Source organism: Brienomyrus brachyistius, unplaced genomic scaffold, assembly GCF_023856365.1.
Source record: "Brienomyrus brachyistius isolate T26 unplaced genomic scaffold, BBRACH_0.4 scaffold39, whole genome shotgun sequence".
In the NCBI taxonomy this organism is placed as follows: domain Eukaryota; kingdom Metazoa; phylum Chordata; class Actinopteri; order Osteoglossiformes; family Mormyridae; genus Brienomyrus; species Brienomyrus brachyistius.
In genome coordinates, this window is record NW_026042314.1 from 3,306,083 (window position 1) to 3,331,742 (window position 25,660).

At 42.6% G+C, this 25,660-nt stretch overlaps 2 protein-coding genes and 1 pseudogene across 3 annotated transcripts in view; 2 read left to right on the forward strand and 1 right to left on the reverse strand.

Moving 5' to 3' along the window:
* LOC125722480 (cytohesin-2-like) overlaps positions 1-25,660 on the forward strand; it is a 256,228-nt pseudogene that overhangs the window by 122,395 nt on the left and 108,173 nt on the right.
* Positions 1-25,660, reverse strand: part of LOC125722512 (uncharacterized) — a 249,238-nt gene that overhangs the window by 106,348 nt on the left and 117,230 nt on the right. The window lies entirely within an intron of this gene.
* LOC125722481 (cytohesin-2-like) overlaps positions 7,541-25,660 on the forward strand; it is a 62,523-nt gene continuing 44,403 nt past the window's right edge. Inside the window, exon 1 of the mRNA XM_048998661.1 lies at positions 7,541-7,592. The gene's annotated coding sequence lies outside the window, so the exon portion shown is untranslated. The remainder of the gene's footprint in view (positions 7,593-25,660) is intronic.

Here is a 25,660-nt window from a genome sequence, read left to right on the forward strand (position 1 = left end):
CCCGTGTTCCCTTTTCCCATACCCTGGTTGTCTCGTTTTCCCCTCTCCTTTCCCTTTACCTTTCTGGCGGTCCTCAACCCTAGACTGAGGATCGTAACAGCCTTTTTAACCATTGTATTGAAAACTGGTTCACTACTCGAAGACAGTGCACATGGGTGACATATCGTGGTGAAAGTACCACTCCTGACTATATATATACATTTATGAATGCATTTGACTGTGTGTGTGTGTGTGTGTGTGTGTGTGTGCGTGCAAACTGACAGACTGAGAAAATGAATTCAGAAGTTTTGTCTTGCTAAAAGTAAATTCTTTTTTAGAGAAAATTAGTTACAAATGAAAACAAAAGAAACTGATGGATTTTTCTCTCTTTTCTATTAAGAGAAGCAATAATAAAAGAAGACTTAGTTAGTTATTGAATTTATATAAAGAATAACAATCTGCCATTCTTTGCGGTCCCTTTTGCCAAGTTTAATGCCCTTTCTTGTCAATGACCATCATGAGCCTGGTATCAGTTCACACAGACACACACACACACACAAGCAACTAGGACAACCTCCTAGACGCCGCTCTGAGAAGTGTAATGTTTGTGATCGTGGTTAATCTTATGCTACATTAAGGCCCCATAGTTAATGATGGGGATTAAATCAGGCGATGAAGACAGCCAGGTTACAATTTCATCACCTTCCAAGCTGGTTTTAAGGTGATGTCATGGTCTGTGCCTATTCTTGAAGTTTCAACTTGTGAGCCTTGTGCATTGTATTAAGCTGATGTCTTTGTCAAAGTACGCATGAAAGAAAATAAGAGTATTTTACTGGGGAACGAGGATCATGACTACAGACTGTTGTGTGTCTGGCTGTAGTACCAACAGCAAGAAAATCCGAGATAGAACACTTTAAACCCAAATCTAAGTTTGTTCTTAGGTCCTACAGGCTTGTTGGCTCTGCATGTAATATGCATGTTCTGCTGCTTGTTTCCTTGTGCCTGTGTGTGTCTGTGTCTGTCAGTGAGTCCTATGATGCACTGACCTTCTTGGCAGAATATTCCCCTTCCTTACAGTATGTCCTATTGTGACTCCCCTATGATCCTGTACTGAATAGATTATAAAATGCATGGACATAATCAAATGCTACATCTTCCTTAACTATTCATTTAACATTTTTTAAATGATTTATTTTTCCACTTTTACGTTTAGTGGTCACTCCATAAGAGCTGTCCTTTAACGTGCTGCGCAGTGTCCCTGGATGCTTTGCAGTCCACTGCAAGGCTTGGACTTGAGGAGTCGATTCATTATGAAATGACTCCCAGTCTGAGCTGTGAGCTAATGCACAATAACCAGAAGCCAGGTAGTGACTCTTGGTTGTTGTAGTTGTTCTCTTCTGACCTGGGAGGTGTTCCACTAAGCAGGATTTCTCAGTTAGCGGAGTTAACTTAAGCTAGAAGTCATGATTGTTCAATAGGAATGCTCCTTATCTCTTATTGGACAATTATGAGTGAGCCAGTGTCTTGTTTAATAAGAGAAAATCTGTATCCATCTTCTGAATTATTCAGAATTATTCTACTTCAAAACAAACAGTTATCCTCAGAGGCAGCATAACATCCTGGCAACTGCTCAATGCAGCATTGAAAAGCACTACAGAGAGTAATGAACTCACAGATGTAATGAGCACAGAGCATCACCAGCACGCTGCTCTCAGCAGTTGAGGACATTAATCTTTCCCCACAGAATACTCTGCTTGTGTAGTGTTTGTACTTGGCCTGATACTGAAGGGGCATAAGTGATAATTAAGTGACATGATAATAAAGTGCATTGCTGGGTGTCTCTTTGCCAATCTCACATGAAACAGTACTGTGATGCAAGACAGGGAGCTCGCACTCCCTCATTCAGAGAAGGGCACAGAGTGCGGCTGTGGAAACCAGCGCATGTGCAAAAAGGGCATCAGAAATTCTCTGCACCCATCGAGACCCATCCTGGCTGACGGGAAAGCATGGCATGCTGCCCATTTGGCCTCAGTACCCAGTGGACTTCCCAAATTTCCAGCCCTGCCAAAGACTGGTCCTGAAAGAACAGTTGAGCTTGGAATGGCCTAAGGAACTGGAAGCTGTGCAGCCAGGGCACACAAACCATCATCGGCTCAAGGACTATGGAACTTCACAGAATTAAACAAAGAAATGAAATGCATGTTCTGACCGTGATTTTCTGGTTAGAAAGAGATACCTTAAAGGAAAAGATAGATTCAGTGTAAAATATATAACAGTTGTTCATAGATCCTCTTACTGTGGTCCTCAGTGAATGGAACATTTCTAATTGTAATTGATTTCTGTTGGAAGCAAAACAGGCAGTTCATAGTGAAAAGGTTGTGCACTTACAGGAAGGCACAAGCACAATGTTTTTTGTTGAACTTACATTATTGTTTTTTCTGGGGTGTAGTGACCTTATAGGAATAAATGTTTCAGGTAAGGCGTGTCTTTTATAGATTACAGTGCTGCTGCAGGAAGAAGAATACATAAGTAAAGGGGGGATGTTGCGTTCAGTTAGTAATTGTTCTGTTTTCCATATTACTGTATGTCACAAGAGGGTGCTGTAAGGCTGTTTTATTCGACTTCAATTCCTATTCCAAGAGTCAAGAATGGATAGTTGATCCCAGGCAGCAGTTTTCCAGATTATCAACTTCAAAAACTTAAAAATATGATAGGAAAAAAGTCTTTGTAAAATTAAGAAGTATATAATACTATGAATGACAAGGGGTCTTAATACTTTTCATTTAATTTTATTAACTCAATCTTTTGCTGGCAAGTATACCTTTTAAATTATATACATAACAGTACAACTGCATTAGTTGTGTCTTGTATGCACACTCCATACAAAGTAAAAGGATAGGGCGGCTACTTCATTAATAGTATTTCTTATTGATACTTTACATTTCCTTTCTACTGCCCAACTCCCAGAGGACCATACAGTTTTATTACAACATAGGAGTCTACCGAAATGTCGATACTGATCATATTGTAGTGGTGGGCTTTTTTATTTATTCTACATAATTGTAAGATATAAATGCGTTAATTAGTAAAGAAGTTATGGCCAAAAGATCTTTCCATCTACACCCTGACATGTTGCTTGTTTATGCCTAATTACCGCTCCAAGATGGTGGCGCTGCTGACACGTTGTGGAAAAGCGAGGTGAGGCATCTAGGCTTTCAAATTCATGAGCACCACGATGTACTTCGTTTAAATGGGAGGTTCACCCCAAAACTATAAAAAGATATTTTAGAGGGGCCTTAATGCTATCTATCCATCAAAGTTGTGCTGGGAGTTGTTCAGATTTGGAAATATCAGTCGTAGAAATGTCGGGCTTCTATCGAAGTACACTACTCGTATCACTGCGCATTAGACACGAGAGCGAGCTCCCTGGCGATATCTGCTGCGCAGTGATATTATTGGTGTGTGGAGTTGGGTAGAAGGAAATAGTTCGTATATTAAACTGCTCGCGACGAAGTCTGTGGATTTTCTTAACCTGTTCCTGATTTCTGGTAAGAGATATAGCTGTTGATTTTTTCAAATGCGTTGTTCTGGCGCTTTAAGTAGTGAAAGCAAAATTGAATCTTATTATATTGTTTATTCATTAATGAGTCGCTATATCATGTATACTGCTCAATGTTTTGATTTAATAAATATTTAAATTTAATAAATATTTCAAAAAAACTTCAACATTTAAAATGGTTCATGATTTTCAGGAGCGGTGCAGTGGTTAGCACTGTTGCCTTACACTTGCCTGTCCCCCCATCCTGGGTTGATTGATAGATGATTTTCAGGTCACACCGCCCCCTCAGAGCCCACCAGTCAGTGACTGTCTCAGAGTGTGATGTAATACACAAAGTCCGCACCACCCACTTTTCAATGAGCAGTAAAAACACACCAGCTTGTCTCAGCGGACAGCGGCTCTTATCAGATAAGGGGAAAAGGATGAGATATCAAAAGTAAAAATAAAAATATCACGTTTGGTTAATATCAAATGAAAACAGCCCTGTAATAATATATTGGATTCTAGGATATCATCTATTAAAAGGGTGAATCTATTCTAGCAGACCATAAAAATCCAATTATGAACAGTGAAAATGGGCATAATAGGTCCCTATAAACGACAGGTTTCTGTCCATGGTGCTGAAAACCAGGATTGGCAGATTTCAAATTACAGCGATTCCCCCACTAAATCACAGATTTTTCTCCGACGCCTCACGATTCTCTGCGTTTCCCGTACATTGTTTGTGGTCCGATTGTTTTCGTTTTGTTCTAAGCCCTACGATGGAAGACGTTGACCATTCAGGAGAAGGTAAAACTTCTGGATGTGCTTCGGGAAGGAAAGCGTTATGCGGACGGCGTTCGCCATTATGGCTTGAATGAATCAACAGTATGCTACATGAAGAAGTATGAAAAGAATATGTAAGAGCCATATATGTTTTTATTTTTATATATTCCATTACATATATAGACAGAAAGTTGTGTGTGTGTATATATATATATTACATATTATTATTTCATTTTTATTATTATTATTATGTCACTCATATCCTTAGCCCGACATACAGATATATGTGTTGTTTTAATGAGTTTACATATGTTTAAAGCATGTGGGAGGGGTATTTTAAGGCTTAAACTTCAAAAAAACTTCTGTATCGTGGATTTTCACCTATCGCTGATGGGTCTGGAACGCATCTTCCGCGATAGGCGGAGGATCAAATTTACCTTTTTAACCTGATTTAACTTCAACCCTCTTATTTTGTTAACAGAGTGTGCGGGGGGAATACAAAGGGTTACAGTGGGTAATAGGTGATTTATATTGACCTTAATTATCACCCAAGTGACTCTGGACAATCAGCTCAATAATGCTTCCCAAAAGCTTCTCTCTTTTTCACTAGTTACACTTCATTACACCGAAATCAAGGAAGAATCAAATGTACAAGCCCATTATACAAAATATAAGATGCAAACACATAAAAATATTTTGTAAAAACATTAAAAACAGATTAATATATATTGTGCAATTTGAAACTTTACATTTTGACCTCACTTAGAAAAAGCAGGTGATGACCAGCCCAACCAGCAGTTCCGTCTGGTTGTACAGAATACCTACTCAATTAAATTTTGAGGTCATGACTAAACTAAATTTCAGCTCTGCCTTTAACATCACCAGTTAGATGAAACTGATCATTGCAGAGGGAAATACAGTGAAGCCATGAAACATACTAGATGTAAATATATTAATTTTCACATACACTTGAGCTCAGTGAATTCAAGCGCGTCATACACTGTAAAAAAAAAGAATCCACCAAAAAACGGTTTTAAGTTAATGGACTCTTCCTTCAATTTACAAATATTGTATATTCAGTTTTCCACAGTTTCTTAAATGATAGTTTATTTTCATTTTTAATTCTTCATTCTGCCAATGTAGATTTGTTTGTTTAATAAACGGTGTTGTTCATAAAAGTACAAGTAATTTGAGAATATAGTGATTCACTACATTGATTATTTTTCATAACTCAATGGCCCATAAACATACAGTTATCCATCTGAAGCTGGATTTAAACCAGCAAACTTTGGATTACAAGCCCAAATATTTGAGCTACTGAGCCACACACTTACACTGACTCAGCTTAAGTTGCAGAGACACAGTGGACTTTCTGTTGGATGTCAGACAGAACGGCAAAGGACCCCTCACTAACAGGAACCTAAAACACACAAACACTTGGGAACACTTCAAATGCGTGATCTGACTCTGCAAGGGGAGAACATGTTCATGTGGAGTCTTGGCTTTTCACAACGTTTCATTCCTGCTTATAGCTAAGGTTTTTTTTAGCCGTTGTCACTCTAAGGTTGCCCATTAATGGTTTGGAATTGGGAATGTAAAGCTGTTTTGTTAGCATGTCTGCCTTACAATTCCTTTACTGTAAGTCGAGGCCTGCTGGAGCTCAATTCTGCTTCATGGCACTTGTATTTACTCTTTATTTTGCATTACATTATGTGTGAGACTAACCCCTTTCTCTACCTCTCCATTCCTCCTGTCGAGCTCCATACAGAACTAGTGGAGAAAAGGGGTGCTTGGAGGGGGGACGATATCTCTGGATGCCCACTTAAGAAATATCTGCGTTACCTTCCAATACACCTTCCAAACTTAAGTGGATTGAACATGGGTGCTGTTGAATTAATAAAAAAATGCACTGTATTAAAAATTATTTTGTTTATATAACATAAAATTGAACTATAAACATGAAATTTAAATCTGTCGTGCAAAAATAGTCATGCAAAGTCATTGATTTATTTTTAATACAATTGCACTGTGATACATTTAACATCATATTTTCAGTTCTGCCTAACAGAACTAACACTTTTACAGGCTTTTGTTGAAATTACCTTAAAAATTCATCTGGAATGTATCGATTTATGCTGTAATTAATGATGCAAATTAACACAGATGGGGCCATTTTGACCCAAAACAGCTAGTTGGAGGGTAGCAATCCTCCAGATTGTAAAGGTCAAGATACTGGAGCAAAAAAGAAAAACAGTGAAAGCTGTCAGAAACAGGCAGGAAACTCTGCATGGATGTTTTTTGAAGAGGTAGATGGTCCAGTTGGCTGTATTAGTCAGAGTGCTAAGAAACATAGTGCCAACAAGCCCATGGCCCCTTTTCATGTAAAACTTCGTACATGAGGCTGTTTGTGCTGTTTAGTGCCTTTGTTAGCCTCGGCTCCTGTAAATCATATAAGCACACCCACCACACCCCCAGGAGCATTCCGTGTGCCCCCACTGGCCAACCTGCCTGTCCCCCCCAACCCACAGACCGTCTGTAGTTCTGAAATTTATCCACATGGCTGTTGACCAAGTCTAAGGTAAAATTCCATAAATGAAATTTTCAGTAAAATACAATTTTTTCCCGTAATCTGGGAGACAGTGCAGAATTATTGAAGTCGGTCCTAACTCTGTCTTGAATATGTACCCAGCAGGCACCTAGGACTCGTATCTCCCTCTGAGAATCTCTTCTAATGCGCTCAGCAGCAGAAATTCTCTATCCTAGATGAGCCTGCAAAGTTCTGTAGAAATTAAATATACTTTAGTCAAATGAGAGACTAACCTGCTGTCAGGCTGGGGAAGCTTGAACAAGGCCTTCATTCATGACAGCTCCACTTGGCTTTTTGACGAGTCCCCATTTAGATGCAGCACGTCAAAGACTGAAGAGCAGGATGAAGGCTGTAAGTGCAGTTTGCTGTGGATTATGACTGTGTTTAAATCTAATAATGGATGAGACAATTTACTTAAAGCAAGATATAGTTCATATTGCTCTTCAGGCTTCGTGATAAAATATTAAAATTATGGAGTACAAAGTTGTACATGCAAAGAAAACAATGCAGAGTGGCAGGGCGCCTGGTCCAGAGGGTCTTCACATAGAATTCTACAAAGGCTATTTTTTCCTGTTAGATTTACAGCTTTGGTTGTCTTGCCCTTTAAAGAAATTCTCTCAAGAAAGAAGTTGCCTCTTACCATGTCACAAGCAATTAGTTTCACCCAAAAAGGAGGAGGACCCCTCTCTGCTCCCCGTGTTAGTAGGTTCTCCCCGACTCCTCCTGCTTATTCCTCCCTCCCTCCCTCCTATTTGTGCTCTCCTCCTCCTCTTGGGTTCTATTCATGTCTTTTGGTTCAGCAATAAAACCCACAAGGCTGCCCTTGGATTGTCCCTCTTCCCATCGTGACATATTATGTATTACATGATTATGAAGTGATTTGATTATTATACAATAGTCAATTAACCACTTTGTTTCTTCAACTTGTCTTTCTTCTGAATCATTGGATATGTGTCGTAGCTGGTAATTTGTTACACTCTGCTGTCAGTGCCAGTGTAGCCTAGGTACAACCAGTCGTATGTTTCGTTCATGCTGATGTTTGAACAATTTTTGGGAACAGATTTTCATAATGTTTTCTAATATATGTGGTGTGATAATTGAGCATGACCCCACTGTTGCTGTGCTTGGTGCTCCTGTCATGATCTGTAATCTCTTATTTTTTCATGTCTCCTCCCACTCATGCCAGCAGGGGTCGCTGCTGGCCCTTTGTAACCTTCCTAATTCTCCTGTATCCCATTATAGTTCTCCATCCTAACCCTGTACACCTGTTTTGTCGCTGATTAGTGTGCTGTGTATAAATATGTCTGCCCTCACTGCGTTCCCCAGCTCAGTCATTGCTGTTCCATGTGTAGTCTGTGTTTCCTTAAAGTCCACGTCTGTCTCAAAGTGGCTGCATTTGAGTCGAGTCTCACCCGATGCTCACATCTCCCCGCAGAAAAACAATACACCGCCTCACAGGCCAGAGCCACAGCCTTCTCCTCTCACACAGTGGAAGTCCTCCAGACCCCCTGCCTTCAGACAATAGGTTAAGGATGTGTTTTCTATGTTACCTTTTGAAAATCTGAGATACAGCAGAGGCAAATGTAGGAAGAGCTTTCATGCTGTCTGGCCTCCTTTCACTGAAAATGTGGAGGGCCTGTATCTCACTTAGAAGATATTATTTAATCCCTTATATTACAAACCAAAGAATATTACACTACACCATTACTAGGCTACACAAAGTTATTTTAACAACCACTGAATGGAAAAAGGTCAGTGCTGAATATATATAGCTGTGGAGAATCAGCAGGCCTTGCTGAAGGACCCACAGATGTGCCCAGGCTGGGCTAAAGTGGGCTATTTTCTGATCACAGGCTTAGCACACTGAGCTACACACTGCCCCTAAATTTATAATTATATGTAATCTGTGTGTGTATGTGTTATCTAGATTTGCCCTGTATGTTTCTAACTAAATCTAATCCAGGCCTTGATCCTACACCTACTATAATTATAAGTACCTCACTATACCTATATCTAACACTGCTATTCATCACCAGTGTTACATGTCAGGGCTTCGCTGCAATAGATCCTTCAGTGCTGCAGGTTATTACTGTGACTTTGCACACACACACGTTGCTGCTTCCTCAGCCAGTGTCACATATACTTTATTACACACAGACCTCAGTAATCTCTGCTACACTCACACCTGCTCACTTTACATCCATGGTTAAATTCTCCTAATGGAATCTATCTTAATGTCTTTATTATATTTTATTTTAATTGTTACCATATTATTCATTGTATTGTTCTTTCGATTTTATTTCTATTTTATTATTGCTAATACACCGGATCTGAGTGCCTCATTTTGTTCCCTTCATGTAGAACACGTTTTGTAATGACAATAAAACATCCTTATCCTCATCTAAATCACACTGTCTAACTACTAACCTGTTTAAATAATATAATTGGATTTCAAAGGTTAATAGTCACTCAATTACCCCCTCAGCCCAACAGTACCACAAACACCCAACATGCACGGAAATTTTCTCCTAAGTTGTTTTCCCTGCCTGGAACAATACCACAGCAGTCACATGGACTAATGTTTCAAAACATTTCGGAAACCTTGCATTGAAACTTGAGGTCTTTAGAAGGGATCAGTCCTGGGTGGCAAAGTTGCCATCACAAAGGTTTTTGATTAAGGGATTCATGATGCCAGGTAGCCATCTTTCACAAGCTGGTGGGCTGTGCCACTGATGCGTTTGCTTGGGTTTTATATGTCTGTCCTGGTTTGTGTTCTTGCCACTTCAGGTTCCCTGGTTTTGCTCTACATTCCTCGGTCCTCTGCTGTGGAGTCTACCTTCTGCTTCACCTCATTCTGGTCGCCCATACAGTCAGCGGCCCATGTCCCCCTGGTTCCCTGTTTCCTGAGGTTAGTCTGCTAGTCTCCGGGGCCAGGGGGCAGAAATCTGCCATGTTGGATGGGCGGCCCAGGTTGGGGTGCTCCATCATAGACTGATACATGAAGGATTATAAATGGTTTTTAACCAGTATGTACCGAGTGTGCGTCGTGACGAAAAGAATGTCATGGGAACATTTAGGACTGACTGCAGTATTAGTTCAAAGCATGATTGTGTTTTTCTTAATTTTTATTGATTTATTTTTGAATTATTAATTTTTTAAAGTAACTTGATTCAGTTAAAAGGGGTTTTTCCATTTGCTTTAGCAGAAGTTCGTGTAAGTATGATGTTCACCTTCCCTTTTCATAGTCTAGTCTTTGCCAAGTTTAATGCTTATTTCCCCTGGTTAAGTTAATCTGACTTGTGTGTTTAGGAGGGTCATACAGGCTTTTTGTTTGTAATGGAAGCACAGGGTCTGTACTTGCAGCTTATTTGCCATGCTAATGGAAGCATTTTACCTTCCTCTCTAATCTCTTTTTTTCTTGGCTCTCACTGCAGTCTCCTCTATGCCAGGGTTTCTCAACCCAGTCCTTGGACCCCACTGCAAAGATCCACAGTTTTGCTCTGTCCAAGCTCTCAGCACAGCAGTAAAAGGTGACTGTTTGGTTCATGCATGCAGGGATCTGGGACAGAGCAAAAACGTGGAGCTGTCTGGTGGGCTGAGGAATGAGTTTAGAAATGCTGCTGTATGAAGTATTAAACCATTTGACCGGTTGGATAAATATTAAAATGTTTTCTCAAAATATAAAAAGAGATAATCTTCTGTTTTGCGTCTCATTACAAGCAAACTTGTTTTTTGTTTTTATGTCACTCTAGTATTTGATATCTAATTTTCAGTCTTCTGGCAATATAATCTGGTGAATGGGGAAAGACTTCCAGCAGGGGCTCCGGTTTCCTCCCACAGTCCAAAAGTGCGCAGGGTAGGTTAATTGGCAAATCTGAGTTGTGAGTGTTTGCGCCCTGCAGAGTGTTGACTCCTGCCCAGGGTTGGTTCCTGCCTACGCCTGTTGTTCCAAGGACAGGCTCCGGTCCCCCCCGCGACCTCAGTTTGGCTTGCTGTCTCCCCGCTTGGTTTTCTTTGGTTTACGTCTTCACTAGCCCCCTTGTTGCTTTGACTTGTGTGTATGTTATGTATGTGTGATTGTATTGCTGCATAGGGAGTGACTGCTATTTTTAGTGGTGCAACGGATCACAAAACTAACGGTTCGGATCATATCACGGATTTTGAGTCACGGATCGGATCAATTTTCGGATCAGCAAAAAGGGGAGAAGTCAAATGTAATTTGCTTCTCATTTATTACAAGAACAGTATGGCAAGGAACTTTTGGTTTTATCAAAAATAACTAAAATAAATTACAAAAATAAAACCAAGAAATAACTGAAAAAGCTGAATAAATACAATTTTTAAATAAAATTCTCAATACTTGAATACTTCAATGCAACAATTGAAAAACAACCTGAGAACTGAAAACAGGCCAAACCTTATAATGACAAATTTTTTTTCAAAAAGATGAGGATGTCTACATTCTCTGGGGAGAGAGTAGACCTCTTAGCTGTCACTATGTCACCTGCTGTGGAGAATACCCTCTCACTAGGAACTGAAGTGCCAGGCACAGCAAGGTAGTGTCTTGCCATTTTTGCAATGTGAGGGTATTTACACTCATTGTGTTTCCACCACGCCAGCGGATTACCACCATCCACTGGCAAACTGCTTGCTGCCCTGTATGATGCTACCTCCTCTTTGATTGTGTTGTAAAAAGTTTTCTCTGTGTCTGACTCTTTCACAAATGTATCCCCAAAAAGCTCTTCTATGGCAGACTTCTTTTGTGGAGGAGATGCATTTGGCCCTGTGTCTTCTTCAGAGGGTGTTGGCTCTGTGGCTTGACCCTGCAGAAAAAATTACTGAGTTATTTAACTATATTTCTTGTTATATATTTCATAGGCAATCAATAACATATGCTGGTAATTTTCAAAATTAAGATCAAATATTCACATAAATAATAGTTAAAATATTTTATAACTTAATTATATTAATATTAAATAATATGAATAACTGTATTATTTTTTACCTCTTCAGTAGCCACAATCTCAGTTGTGAGATCAGTGTATGTCTTCTCGCGTAGGGCTGGTTCTATGTGAGTCAGGGACTTGAACCTTGGATCAAGTGCAGTAGATCTGTGAAGATAATCTTGTATTTCAGGGGGGTTGGTGTATCTGGAAATCAGGTCCCCTCTTATGGCAGCCTTAACATCTCTGGTAATGCTGGTGTCTTCCTCATTTGCACACATGGATTGTATAATTCTGGTTTTCAGAGGTAGGATCATGGACACAGATGGTGCATTTTCAGTACTCAATAGGGTTGTGACTGTTTTGAGAGGTTTGAGGAGCTGAAGGACCTCCTCTGCTACTTTCACATCATCATCAGACAAGGTGACAATGTCTCTGATATTTTTTTTCAGTGTCTTTTCTGTCAGTGCAGAGTATACTGCTGCCTGCTGCTCAAGATAGCGCTCCAACATGTCATATGTGGAATTCCATCTTGTAGTGACGTCGTGTATGAGCTTGTGGGCTGGTAGCTGTAGCATTTCTTGCTTTGTTTTAAGGACATGAGCTGCTGTTGTACTTCTGTGGAAAAAAGAAACCACCTTCCTAATCCTCCCAAGAAGGCGATCCATCTGGTTAACTGAGATTCCTCTTTGGCATGCTAAATTTATCACATGTGCAAAGCAAGATATCTGTGGCCCTAGTCCAGCTTCTGTCACTGCATTTACTTGGTTTCTGGCATTATCTGTGGTGACTGGGATATTGCTACATGCATTGTGTCTCTTTAACTTCCACTCAGCTACTGCTTCTATCAGGATTTGCGCTAGATTTGTGCTTGTGTGAGTCTCATAGAGGGGGCGTGTCTGTAGCACCGGACTTTGCATCTCCCATCCCGCTGTTATATAATGGGCAGTCACAGTCACGTAGCTTTCGGTAGCCCTTGATGTCCACCCGTCTGTGGTGATCGAAATAGAGGATGCATCTGATAAGTCTGCGACGATTTTGCTTCTTTCCTGTTCGTAAAGTTCAGGCATGACCTTCATGCTGAAATGTGTGCGCGAGGGTATTTCGTACCGTGGCTCAAGCACTTTTAGGAGGTTTTTAAAACCCTTGTTTTCAACAACAGAGTATGGCCTCATGTCTGCCGCGATAAACATCCCGATAGATTTGGTAATAGCTTTAGCCCGCTCTGATTCTGGTGCAAAGTGCTGCTTAAATGCAGCGGTGAGCAGCTGTTGCTGTGGTTGCTGTGGTTGCATCCTGTCTGCACACCGGGGTGATGTCGCTTCAGATGCGTGGCCATACTCGATGTATTGCCACTTTCATACGGCTTTCTCGTGCCACAGTGTCTACACACTGTAACTGTTTTGTCCACCACCCTTCTTCCGTCATCATTATATTTTACAGGAAAGCCAAAATGCTCCCATACAAAAGATTTGAATGATGCGGGAGGCTTTTCGAGTTCCTCTGTTCCGCCGCTAGCCATCGTTGTTGACTGAGTCACATGTTCCGCTGACGTAAACACGACTTCTGTGTAATTAATTATTTATTATTTAAGCAATATCAGCAGAAAACACTGTTTTATCTGCGGTTATTTTTTTTTATTTATCTAAAAGTTTAAAAAACGAGTTAATCCGCGGATCACGTGCGTTCCGAACCGTGGGTTGTAATCCGTACGGATCACGGATCAACCGCGATCCGTTGCACCCCTAGCTATTTTGTTTTGCAAGTGTGTGTTGGACTCTGTTTATTTGGTCAGGGAGTGAGGTGGAGTGTTTGTCTTTTGGTTTCCTTTTCTTTTGCACTTAGGTGAGATTAGCTGTGGGTCGCACTTGATTTTGTTTGTTATTTTGGCTGTGGTCACTCCCAAAGTCTTTTGCACCGGGTTATTTGTTCAGTGTCAGTATTATACATGAAAAAAAATGAAAATACAAAAAATATCCCTTTGTCCACTGGTGTTCCCTTCTTGCCCTCACCCCGTTTGTCCCTTTATCCCATTCCCCTTTCCCGTGAATACTGTTACACTCCAACCCTAGACAGGATATCAAAACAGCATCTTACCTATAGTTTTAAAAGAGATGAGGGATATTAATCATTGACCTTTACCTTTGCTATTTCAGAAATCCGTATCTGCTACCTTGTGACTGGAAGTATACACTGTAAAAAATGGCAAAATTTGTCACAGTTTTAAACGATTTTATATCAGCCAATTTGACTACAGTATAATTATTTTTTTCCTCTTATGTTAAATGACAGAAAAGTTTTATCAAAACTACATTGCATAACTGGCATCGTAGTACTGATCAGCACCGATTCAGACATCCCGATGAACAAATATGAAGTTCATTTAAACTGTGGTACCTTAAATCCGTCAAGTTACCTCGATAAGCCAGTAACCCTGATTCGTAGTATAGGCCACTGATCACAAGCACTCTGTGTAAACGTATTGTTTAACCGGCGCTGTTGCATTACCAGGGTGAGAGGTTGACTTGCTGGTTAGCTATAAAAACAGATGTTAGTGCAACTCCACGTTAATGGTGCGGTCATCATGGCTTATAAATGCTTATTATCGTTCATCATTGTTTGTGTCAGTAACGATAACATAAACAAGGGTAGGTGTCATATGGAGACCTGCAGCGGCTGGATTTACAGTGAGAAGACTTCCCCAAATGCAGTGGAACAACACATCTTTATTTTCCATGCAGCTCTTCCTACAAGAACTTCACATCTAGCATCTTTACAGCACAACAGAAGAACCGAAAAAAAACCCTCTGACAACTGGCAGCCTTAAATACTTCCAGCTGTCACCGACTAAACCATTCTTCCACTCACAGGTAGTTTCTTAAATTCCCCCCTTCCACCATAATACACAACACATCAACCTACATATATACTTAACTACATTTAACATTCATATTAATACATATCTCCCTCTTTAATCTTACACAAACCCCATATTATAAAACCCAAAATCCCCAGCACAACAGATTCCCCACTCTCCCTTAACACTACGATCCCTGAAATCAACGAAATTTTTCGGACGCACCTCGGGTGGAGCCCCCCCCTCACTCCCCACATAAGCTGCCCGCCCCCTCATCAGCGCCAATCAACACCTATTGTTTTGCAAATGAAAGCGGAGTTTCACGGTTTCAGCTTCGGGTCTGCACAGAAACGTTTTCTAACAGTGTGGTCTGAGGAATCGTAAAATACATGCGTTAATATATCCTAATTTGAAACACAGTTGAATCCCCATTTCTCTTGATTCGGTAATTTCAGTTTCAAGAAAGTATTTGATGGAATAAATACATGCATTTGCTTACTTTTTAAAGTTCGATCAGGGCTAAATGACACGTTAATTAATTTATGTCATTAAAATTACCCTGGCATGATATTTGCATTATAAATGTACCGACAGACAAAGCATTTTTATAGGTAATGAAGAAAAACCTGCAACTTGCAATGTGCAAAGACCGTAATCCCCGTAAGAAGTGCATGCACACAAAAGACTGCTGATTACTATGTCCATTTGTTATGAGAGAGCACAATGCGCTTTGAATGTAAACACTGACGTTGCTACTTGCGAAAAAGATCGCGCAGTTATGAGCGCACAAAAGACTGTAAATTACTGAGGACGTGTGTGCATTTGTGCGTAGGATTATGAGATGCCACGGTGAACTTCACACGGAAGCAATTCACATGTTACATGGGAAACATTGCGCAGTTATCAGCGCACAAAAGACTGTAAATTACTCCCGACGTGTGTGCATTTGTGTGTGGGATTATGAGATGCCGCAGTGCACACAAACACTTCGTGATGTACGTATGAAACAGGATGGGCAATTATGAGCACACAAAAGTGCTAATTATTCAAAAACAGATTGTGGTCCAGATATATAATTACGGCATAATAAAAAAAAGACTTTCGCGTGCGTGTGTGTTTCCGTATCACATTCAATCGGTTATTTTTGATATAATAAATACATACAGTTGATGTCTGCAACAATCTGTGTAACCTTATTCAGTTGTAAAAGTTAGAGCTAAAAGATAAATTGATTTACATATATCGGTAAAAGAACCCTGGCATAACATTAGCGCGATATATGCATTATAAATGAATCACTAAGTAAGAACTCAGGACACTGCAGCTGCGCTTTGCATGAAGGCTAAAGATGGCTCTGTTTGGGAAAAAGAAACTTCGGCGTCGATTTATGCAAGAAAAAGAGACTGAAAAAGAAATGAAGACACAGCTTAGACAAGCTTCTGTTCCTCAGCTTGCCACTGGAAAGAGGACTCAGTGTCAGGTGCTCCGTCACTGTAATAGGAACCACAGTACAGAGAGATGTGTGCAGTGTGACAGGTACACCTGTCGCAAGTGTAGGAAGGAGGGTCCTTGGGTGTGTGATGACTGCTAGTGGATAGAAAAGGTTTTGTATCTTTAGTGTATGTGCTTATTTTGTATAATAAATGTGTATCTTCCACTTGAATGACACGGACTCTCTCTCTCTATCATACACACACATGCTCTTTATCTTTATACCATCTGATACTTGAAATTTACACATTCTTTGTCAATATTCCTGCAGCTTGTACTCGTGAATCAATGATGCAACTTTTTCCCATGTGGCACATGAAGTGTTTACATCAGAAATGCACATGCGTGCACATGTATGACATGTTATTTCATCATACATTTACACATATAGTTGTAGACACAGAACATACATCAAAATATATGTATTTGCTATATCAAAATATATTTGTGTAATTGACACCACGGTTACCGTAGTAGATTTGGGGGTTCCACTGTATTTCAAATTATTATGTATCAAAGCATGTGAATCCTTACAATACATCACTAGATAAACTCTTTAGTGCAGACCTGAGTTGAAGAAGTGACTTCAGGCTGGGGGATGACTTCAGCTGAGTGACTGTGATTCATTTGCAAAACAAAAGGTGTTAATGGTGCTGGAGAGGGGGCGGGCAGCTTGTGAGGGGAGTAAGAGGGGGGGCTCCTTGTGAGGAGAGCCTCATTTTTCCAGGAATTCTAGTGTTAAGCCCTGGTCTCTCCCGGAACCTTTAAATGGTGTCTGGACCCAGGGGACATATTTGCCCAAACACCTTGGAGAAACACAAGAAGAAAGGTGAGTAACCACATCTTACAATCAGTTCTTTGCATCAATTGTTCTTACTGGTGACCTTATTCTCCCTCAATCACCATTCCTTTTCACAGACCCCACCACCTTCCTTGAGGAGGCACTGCGCAGGATCTGAACCAAGGCCACCAACTGACTTCAAGATCCAATCAACCAGCAAACCCCTGTATGCCACTGTTCTCCTATGCAAATCCCTGGGTAAAGTACAATGCTAAATAAAATACTATTTATTAAAATAAAGAAAGAGTGTATCACTAACATACTATCAATTACAATAAAATAGTAAGGGAATCCTCTCCCTTACATTTCCTCCCCCCTCTCTTAAGCGCGAGCACCTCAGTCCTCTGTCATCCTAGATAAACAATCAGCAACCACATTTGACTTCCCTGGCCTATACTGGACCGTAAAGTCATAAGGCTGCAAAGCCAGGTACCATCCTGCAATGCGAACATTTGCATCCCTCATGCGGTTCAACCACTGGAGAGCACGATGATCCGTCTCTAGGGTGAAATGACGTCCCAGAAGATAATACCTCAAGGCCTCAACAGCCCATTTCATGGCCAAACACTCTTTCTCCACCGTCGAATACCTCGTCTCCCTGTCCAGTAGTTTCCGACTCAGAAACACCACAGGCCTTCTTTCACCATCCACCTCTTGCTGAAGAACTGCTCCAAGGCCCACTCCTGAAGCATCCGTTTGCAAGATGAATGGCCTATTGAAGTCTGGACTGTGTAGGACCGGATATGTGCAAACTGCTTCCTTGAGATCTCTAAATGCTTGCTCACATTCTTCTGTCCACCGTACTTTGTTGGGGGCTGAGCCCTTCGTGAGGTCATTCAGTGCAGCAGATCGCTCTGCAAAAGAAGGTATGAATTTCCTGTACCAGCCTACCAGGCCCAGAAAACCTCTCACCTTCCTCTTCGTCATCGGAACAGGGAAAGCCTGGATTGCTTCGATCTTCCCAACCTGTGGCTTTATCTTCCCAGAGCCAACCACAAAGCCCAAGTACTCCACTTCTCTCTGGGCTATGGAACACTTCTTGGGGTTAATAGTCAATCCAGCCATTCTGATGCAATGTAGCACCTTCTGTAAATGCATACCATGCTCTTCCCAGGACTCACTGTACACCACCACGTCGTCCAGATAAGCTGCAGAAAATGCTGACACATCCCTCAGTACATGATCCATTAATCTTTGGAACGTCGCTGGTGCCCCTTGAAGCCCAAATGGCATGACTTTAAATTGGTACATACCAAACGGAGTTTTGAAGGCCGTCAGTTCTTTTGCTTCTGGTGCCAACGCCACTTGCCAGTAACCCTTACACAGATCCAGTGTCGTGATATACCTTGCTGATCCAACCCTCTCCAACAGGTCATCTACCCTGGGCATTGGGTAGGGATCAAACCTGGATACTGCATTCAAATATCTGAAATCAATACAGAATCTCAAGGTATCATCTTTTTTCGGGACCAAGACAATCGGACTGCACCACTCACTACTCGACCCCTCAATAATTCCTAGATCCAACATCAGTTTTATCTCCTTCTTCAGCACTGGCACCAACCGTTCTGGAATCCTGTAACTATTTTGACGACCGGGTGCGTCCTCCTTCACCCGTATGTTATGTTGAACCAGCGATGTAAACCCTGGCGTCTCTCGAAAGAGCTGTGGATCCACGAGTGGTTTTATATCAACCTGCTCCGTAGGGGACAAATGAGAAAGGTCAACCGAAGTACAATCTGCAGTGTTAGTTGGAAAAAACCTCTCCGTCACCTCCTCATCCCTAACTGAACGCACCAGTAACTGATGGACCGGCCCTTGTCGGCTGTGGAATTCTTTCAACAAGTTCACATGAAATGTCTGATATTTTTTAGCTCTTTCTGGCATATTCAATTCATAAGTGACTTTACTTACTTGCCTGACAATTTCATATGGCCCATGCCATTTTGTCAACAACTTGTTATCGCTGGTAGGAAGCAACAACAGTACTTTCTGGCCCGGAACAAAGCCTCTATCCCTCGCCTTCTGATCATACCATGTCTTCTGATGTTTTTGTGCTGCTTTCATGTTGTCCTGCACCAACGATGCCATTCTCTTCAATCTCTCTCTCATGTTGATGACATAAGCAGCGATGTTTTCACCCTCTGCTTTAGAATCCTCCCAACAGTCCTTAAGCAGATCCAGTGGGCCTCTCACTTGATAACCATACAACAGTTCAAAAGGTGAGAAGCCAGTAGAAACCTGTGGGACCTCTCGGTAGGCAAACAGAAGGTAAGGCAGCCATTGATCCCAGTCAGCACCTGTATCAGAAACAAACTTGCGCAGCATATTTTTGAGAGTCTGGTTGTATCTCTCCACTAGCCCGTCCGTTTGGGGGTGATAAGGGGTGGTCTTAAGTCCCTTTATCCCTAACAGCTTATAAACTTGCTGCAACAACTTGGATAGAAAGTTCGTGCCACAATCCGTCAAAATTTCTCTTGGTATCCCTACCCTCGAGAAAAGCTGCAGCAGACAATTAGCAACATGACGAGCTTTAATTGATCTGAGTGGAAAGGCCTCCGGAAACCGTGTCGCATAGTCACATATAACCAATATATAGCGATGGCCTGTGGAACTCCTCTCTAAAGGACCCACAATATCCATGCCTAGCCTCTCAAAAGGTGTTTCAATAATTGGTAATGGTTGCAACTGGGCTGGCGCTACTCCTTTGCCCGAGATCAACTGACATTTTTCACAAGAACGACAGAACTCAGAAACCTGTACATACATCCCTGGCCAAACAAACCGGCTACTGATCCTATTCAGTGTTTTATAAAAAGCCATATGACCTGCCCATGGAATTGAATGACCCAAATCCATAACTTTGTTTCTAAACTGTTGAGGGAGTGCCATTGCTTCACACTTCCCCTTCCTCTGATATAAGATAGAATAGAATAAAATAGAATAGAATAAACCTTTATTATCCCACGAATGAGAAATTTAGGTGTTACAGAGCTCTTGCACAAAAACGTAATATAGAACAATAGGAGCAGGTAGATACACAAAGATATAAATACAAATGTACAAAAGTTTTGGAAATAAATAAAGATGTACAGAGATATGTACAAAATGTACAGAGATATGTACACAAGTGCGGGGGTGGGGTGGGGTGTGAATGATCCTGGTTACAGCATGTGATATGTCAGTTAAACAAATATGAGTAAAAAATACTCACGCTAAACTGTTATAATGTCTGACAGCCGCTGGTAAGAATGACCTGCGGTAGCGCTCCTTCCTACACTGTGGGTGTAGAAGTCTATTGCTGAATGAGCTGCTCAGAGCTCGTACAGTCTCATGCAGGGGGTGGGAGGTGTTGTCCATAATGGATGTTAGCTTAGACCGCATCCTCTCATCCCCAACCTGCTCGATGGATTTCAGTGGGCAGCCCAGGACAGAGCTGGCCCTCTTCACCAGTTTGTCCAATTTCCCCCTGTTCCTCTCTGCAATTCCACCACACCAGCAGACCACAGCATAAAAGATAGCAGATGCTACCACAGTGTCATAGAAGGACCTTAAGAGAGTCCTGTTCACCCCAAAGGATCTTAGCCGCCTAAGCAGGTGAAGACGACTTAGACCCTTTTTGTAAACTGCCTCAGTGTTTGTAGACCAGTCCAGTTTGTTGTTTAGGTGAACACCCAGGAATTTGTACTCCTTCACCGTTTCAATGTCCAGACCCTGGATGTTCACCGGTGTAGTAGGAGAAGACTTCTTGCTGAAGTCAATCACCAGTTCCTTCGTCTTGCTGGCATTAATATGAAGATGGTTCAGTTCACACCAGCTGACAAAGCGATCGATGACCCCCCTGTATTCCAGCTCGTTCCCCTCTGACACCCGACCAACAATGGCAGTGTCGTCTGAAAACTTCTGTAGATGGCAAGTGTCCGTGTTGTAATTGAAGTCCGCAGTGTATAGGGTGAAGAGAAAAGGGGCGAGTACTGTTCCTTGTGGGGCCCCCGTGCTACAGACTACCACCTCAGACACACAGTCCCGGAGTCTCACATACTGGGGTCTCCTGGTGAGGTAGTCCGTAATCCACGCAGACAACTGATGGTCCACTCCCGCTCCCTCTAACTTCCCCCTCAGCACTGAGGGCCGGATTGTATTGAAGGCACTTGAGAAGTCAAAGAACATGACTCTCACAGTGCTCCTAGCCGTCTCTAGGTGAGAGAAGGCCCGATGCAGCAGGTAGATGACAGCGTCATCCACCCCGATGTTCGGCTGGTAGGCAAATTGCAGCGGGTCCAGATCCCTCCTGACTAGCGGGCGAAGGTGGTGAAGTACAATCCTCTCCATGGTCTTCATCAGGTGTGAAGTCAGGGCAACAGGTCTGAAGTGGTTCAGCTCCTTGGGGTGCGTTGTCTTTGGGACCGGCACCACGCAGGACGTCTTCCACAGAACGGGGACCCTCTCCAGACTGAGACTGAGGTTAAAGATGTATGTGATGACCTGGCACAGTTGACCTGCGCAGTCCCTCAACAGTCTGGAGCTGATTCCATCTGGACCTGCGGCCTTCCTGGTTTTCATCTTCATCAGCTGACTCCGCACCTGGTCAGTTGTAATGGAGAGGCCACAGTGTAGGTTGTGGGTGGGTGACTCCTGCTGAACGGCATGGGGGGGAGGGGCAGTAAGGCCGTTGGGGGACAAAGGGGGCAGATGGGGTGCCGCCAATATCCCCGGTGCTGTGACTACTGTGGGGGGTTGCAGGGAGGTGTGAAGGAGGTGTGATGAGCTCTGGTGGATAGGGGGGGGTTGGGCTACTGAGTCAAACCTGTTAAAGAACTGGTTCAATCTATTAGCCCAATCCTGGTCGCCAGACTCCGGATCCCCTCCACTCGCCTTGCTCCGTCCGGTGATGATATTAAGTCCCTTCCACACCCCTCTTGTGTTGCTCTGCTGGAGCTGCTCCTCCAGCTTCCTCTTGTATCTGTTCTTTCCCCGCCTTATCTCTCTCCTTAGCTCCTTCTGGACTCTCCTAATTTCCTCTCGATCTCCGGATCTGAAAGCCCTCCTTTTTTGCTCCAGCAGAGTCCTCAGGTCTGGAGTCAGCCATGGTTTGTTGTTGGAGTAACACCGTACTTTCCTAGTCGGTACAGTGTTATCCATGCAGAAGGTGATATAATCTGTTATGCAGGCCGTCAGACTGTCAATGTCCTCCCCGTGTGGGCTGCATAGCACCTCCCAGTCTGTGGTTTGGAAGCAGTCTTTCAGTGCCAGACTCGCCTCTTCAGACCATTCTCTCACATACCTTGTAGTGGGGGGTCGTTTGCATACTAAAGGTATGTATGAGGGAACCAAATGGACCAGGCTGTGATCTGAACGACCCAGTGGGGGGAGGGTTGATGCTCTGTAAGCGTCCTTAGTATTTGCATACAGTAAGTCCAGTGTTTTGTGTTCCCTGGTGCAGCAGTCCACATACTGGGTGAAAGTAGGGAGAGTTGAGGACAAGGAAACATGATTAAAATCCCCAGAGATGAAAAAGAAGGCTTGGGGGTGTGATGTCTGTAGCTGGGACACCACTGTGTGAATTGTCTCACATGCTGCTGCCGCATCTGCCGTCGGCGGAATGTAAACAGTTATCGCGATGACTTGCGTGAATTCCCGCGGCAGGTAATATGGTCTGATGCTGACCGCCAATAGCTCCACATCCCGTGTACAGCATTGCTCCTTAACACTGATGTGCCCCGGTTTACACCATCTCTCGTTCGCATACATCACAATCCCCCCACCTTTCTTCTTGCCGGTCTCCTTTCCATCTCGGTCCGTTCTCACCAGGTGGAATCCCGGTACAGTTACGTGTGAGTCTGGAGTGAGGTCTGGAGAGATGCCTCCCTTAATCAAATACATAGTATCTGCAAGACAACTTACCTGACCTTGACTAACTCCCTCTACCTCCGTTACCTTCTCATACCAGGGTTTTAGAGTCGGGTCGCTTCTTTGGAGTGCACCTAAATCTGAGGGAACGTCAAACTCAAGTTGATTATTTGGCTTAGGGAACAATGTTATACCCTTCTCCCCTGAGCTTTTGAACTTTTCCCTTCTCTTCTGAGCCCTCGACTTCCTAATCTTTCCTGGCTCCATCTCCAGAGAGTCCTCAAAAAAAGGTAGCTCTCGCATCATTTCCTTTGCCCTTTGTGCTCTTGTAACTACATGACAGGATTTCCGTGAATCAACTGTCCCATCTAGAGGAAGTAAACCTCCAGCTTCATCACCTGAGCCTTGAATATCTTTCTCACTACTCCCCTGAGGGCCATAATCTGACTGATATATCAGATCAAAAAGAGTGGGAATGTCATTACCAAGTATTACTGAATATGGCAAACTGGGAACCACAGCTACCACTAACAAGTAGGTCTGCCCTCCCACCGTCAGGTAAACCTCCGCAGTGGGATACCTATATTCATCTCCATGCACACACCTTATCGTAGTCCCCCCCCCACTTAACTTTTCTCCTGAAATTATGCTAGAATGTACTAACGTTTGAAAACAGCCAGAGTCAAGCAATGCTTCTTCTTTTCGCCCATTAATTAACACAGGGACAGTACAAGCTTCCTTTCCTACCGGCTCTACAGCTGGCCTTGGAACTGCACACAAAAGAGATGGTTTTGACTTAAGGGCCGGACAAAATTGTTGTGTATGACCAAAATTATGACAATGATAACATTCAATATCCTGAACTGAAGATTTAAAGGATTTCTTCACATTATAAGGTCTATTGGAAGGAAACTGCCTAGAGCTAGAAAAATCCCTAGCCTGCATTTGACCAGACCCCTGTTCACCCCCAATGGACTTACTTGATTGGGCATAGTGGGTCTCCCGGCTGAAATGGATGCTCCTGCTTCCCTTTCTAGCTGCAGTGAAAACCTCCGCGAGGCTGGCTGCTTCCTTTGCCGTCCTCGGGTCACGCTCACGTATCCAGATCTCCAGCTCTGGATTAACCATTCTCAAAAACTGCTCCAGAATTATCTGCTCAGATATTTCTTCTACAGTTAATTTTTCAGGTTTAATCCATCTTACAAACAAGTCTTTCAACCTTACATACAGTTCACGTGGCGTCTCACCTGCTTCAACTTTCAGGGATCTGAAGCGGCGTCTATAGGTGTCCGCAGTGATCTCATATTTTGCCAAGATTGCTTCCTTCACTTTATCATAGTCCTCAGAATCAATTAAGTCCATAAGAATGTAAGCTGTACGAGCTTTACCTGTCAACAAAGGGACCAAACGAATAGCCCACTCATCTCTGGGCCATCGACACACGTTTGCCATCCTTTCAAACGTGGTCAGAAAATGTTCAATATCCTCTTCTGGTGACAGAGGGAACAGTTTAGGTTTAATTGAAGACCTAGACCCATGGGCCACTTGCACTTCTTCACTATTAACTGCCTGTTCCTGCTCTTCAGACGTTGTACAGGGTACTGGCACCTCTGATGGCTCCGGCTTATCAATTACCGCATTAACTTGTAGCTGTATTTGCTGAAATTGGTGCTGTATACTTTTCCACCTTTGCTCCTGACGTGACCAATCTTTCTCCCACCTCTGGTCTCTGGCTGCTTGAGACCTAACCAGGGATTTCACCATCCCCGTCAGCTCCTCCCATTTGTCTTCAGAGCTTGCTGCTCCTATGGCCTCTAGCTCAGATGAAGCTCCAACTCCTTCATCAGGCTGCTCCTCTTGACCTGGCTTTCTTCCACCTCTTGTCATCATCCTCTCACTGTGGCATGGACGACACACTTCTGACACCACTGTCATATGGAGACCTGCAGCGGCTGGATTTACAGTGAGAAGACTTCCCCAAATGCAGTGGAACAACACATCTTTATTTTCCATGCAGCTCTTCCTACAAGAACTTCACATCTAGCATCTTTACAGCACAACAGAAGAACCGAAAAAAAACCCTCTGACAACTGGCAGCCTTAAATACTTCCAGCTGTCACCGACTAAACCATTCTTCCACTCACAGGTAGTTTCTTAAATTCCCCCCTTCCACCATAATACACAGCACATCAACCTACATATATACTTAACTACATTTAACATTCATATTAATACATATCTCCCTCTTTAATCTTACACAAACCCCATATTATAAAACCCAAAATCCCCAGCACAACAGATTCCCCACTCTCCCTTAAGCCCTGGTCTCTCCCGGAACCTTTAAATGGTGTCTGGACCCAGGGGACATATTTGCCCAAACACCTTGGAGAAACACAAGAAGAAAGGTGAGTAACCACATCTTACAATCAGTTCTTTGCATCAATTGTTCTTACTGGTGACCTTATTCTCCCTCAATCACCATTCCTTTTCACAGACCCCACCACCTTCCTTGAGGAGGCACTGCGCAGGATCTGAACCAAGGCCACCAACTGACTTCAAGATCCAATCAACCAGCAAACCCCTGTATGCCACTGTTCTCCTATGCAAATCCCTGGGTAAAGTACAATGCTAAATAAAATACTATTTGTTAAAATAAAGAAAGAGTGTATCACTAACATACTATCAATTACAATAAAATAGTAAGGGAATCCTCTCCCTTACAGTAGGCACCAGGAGAACATCATTGGTTCTTGCATCGATTACTTTTCCCGTAACACCCTTTAGATTG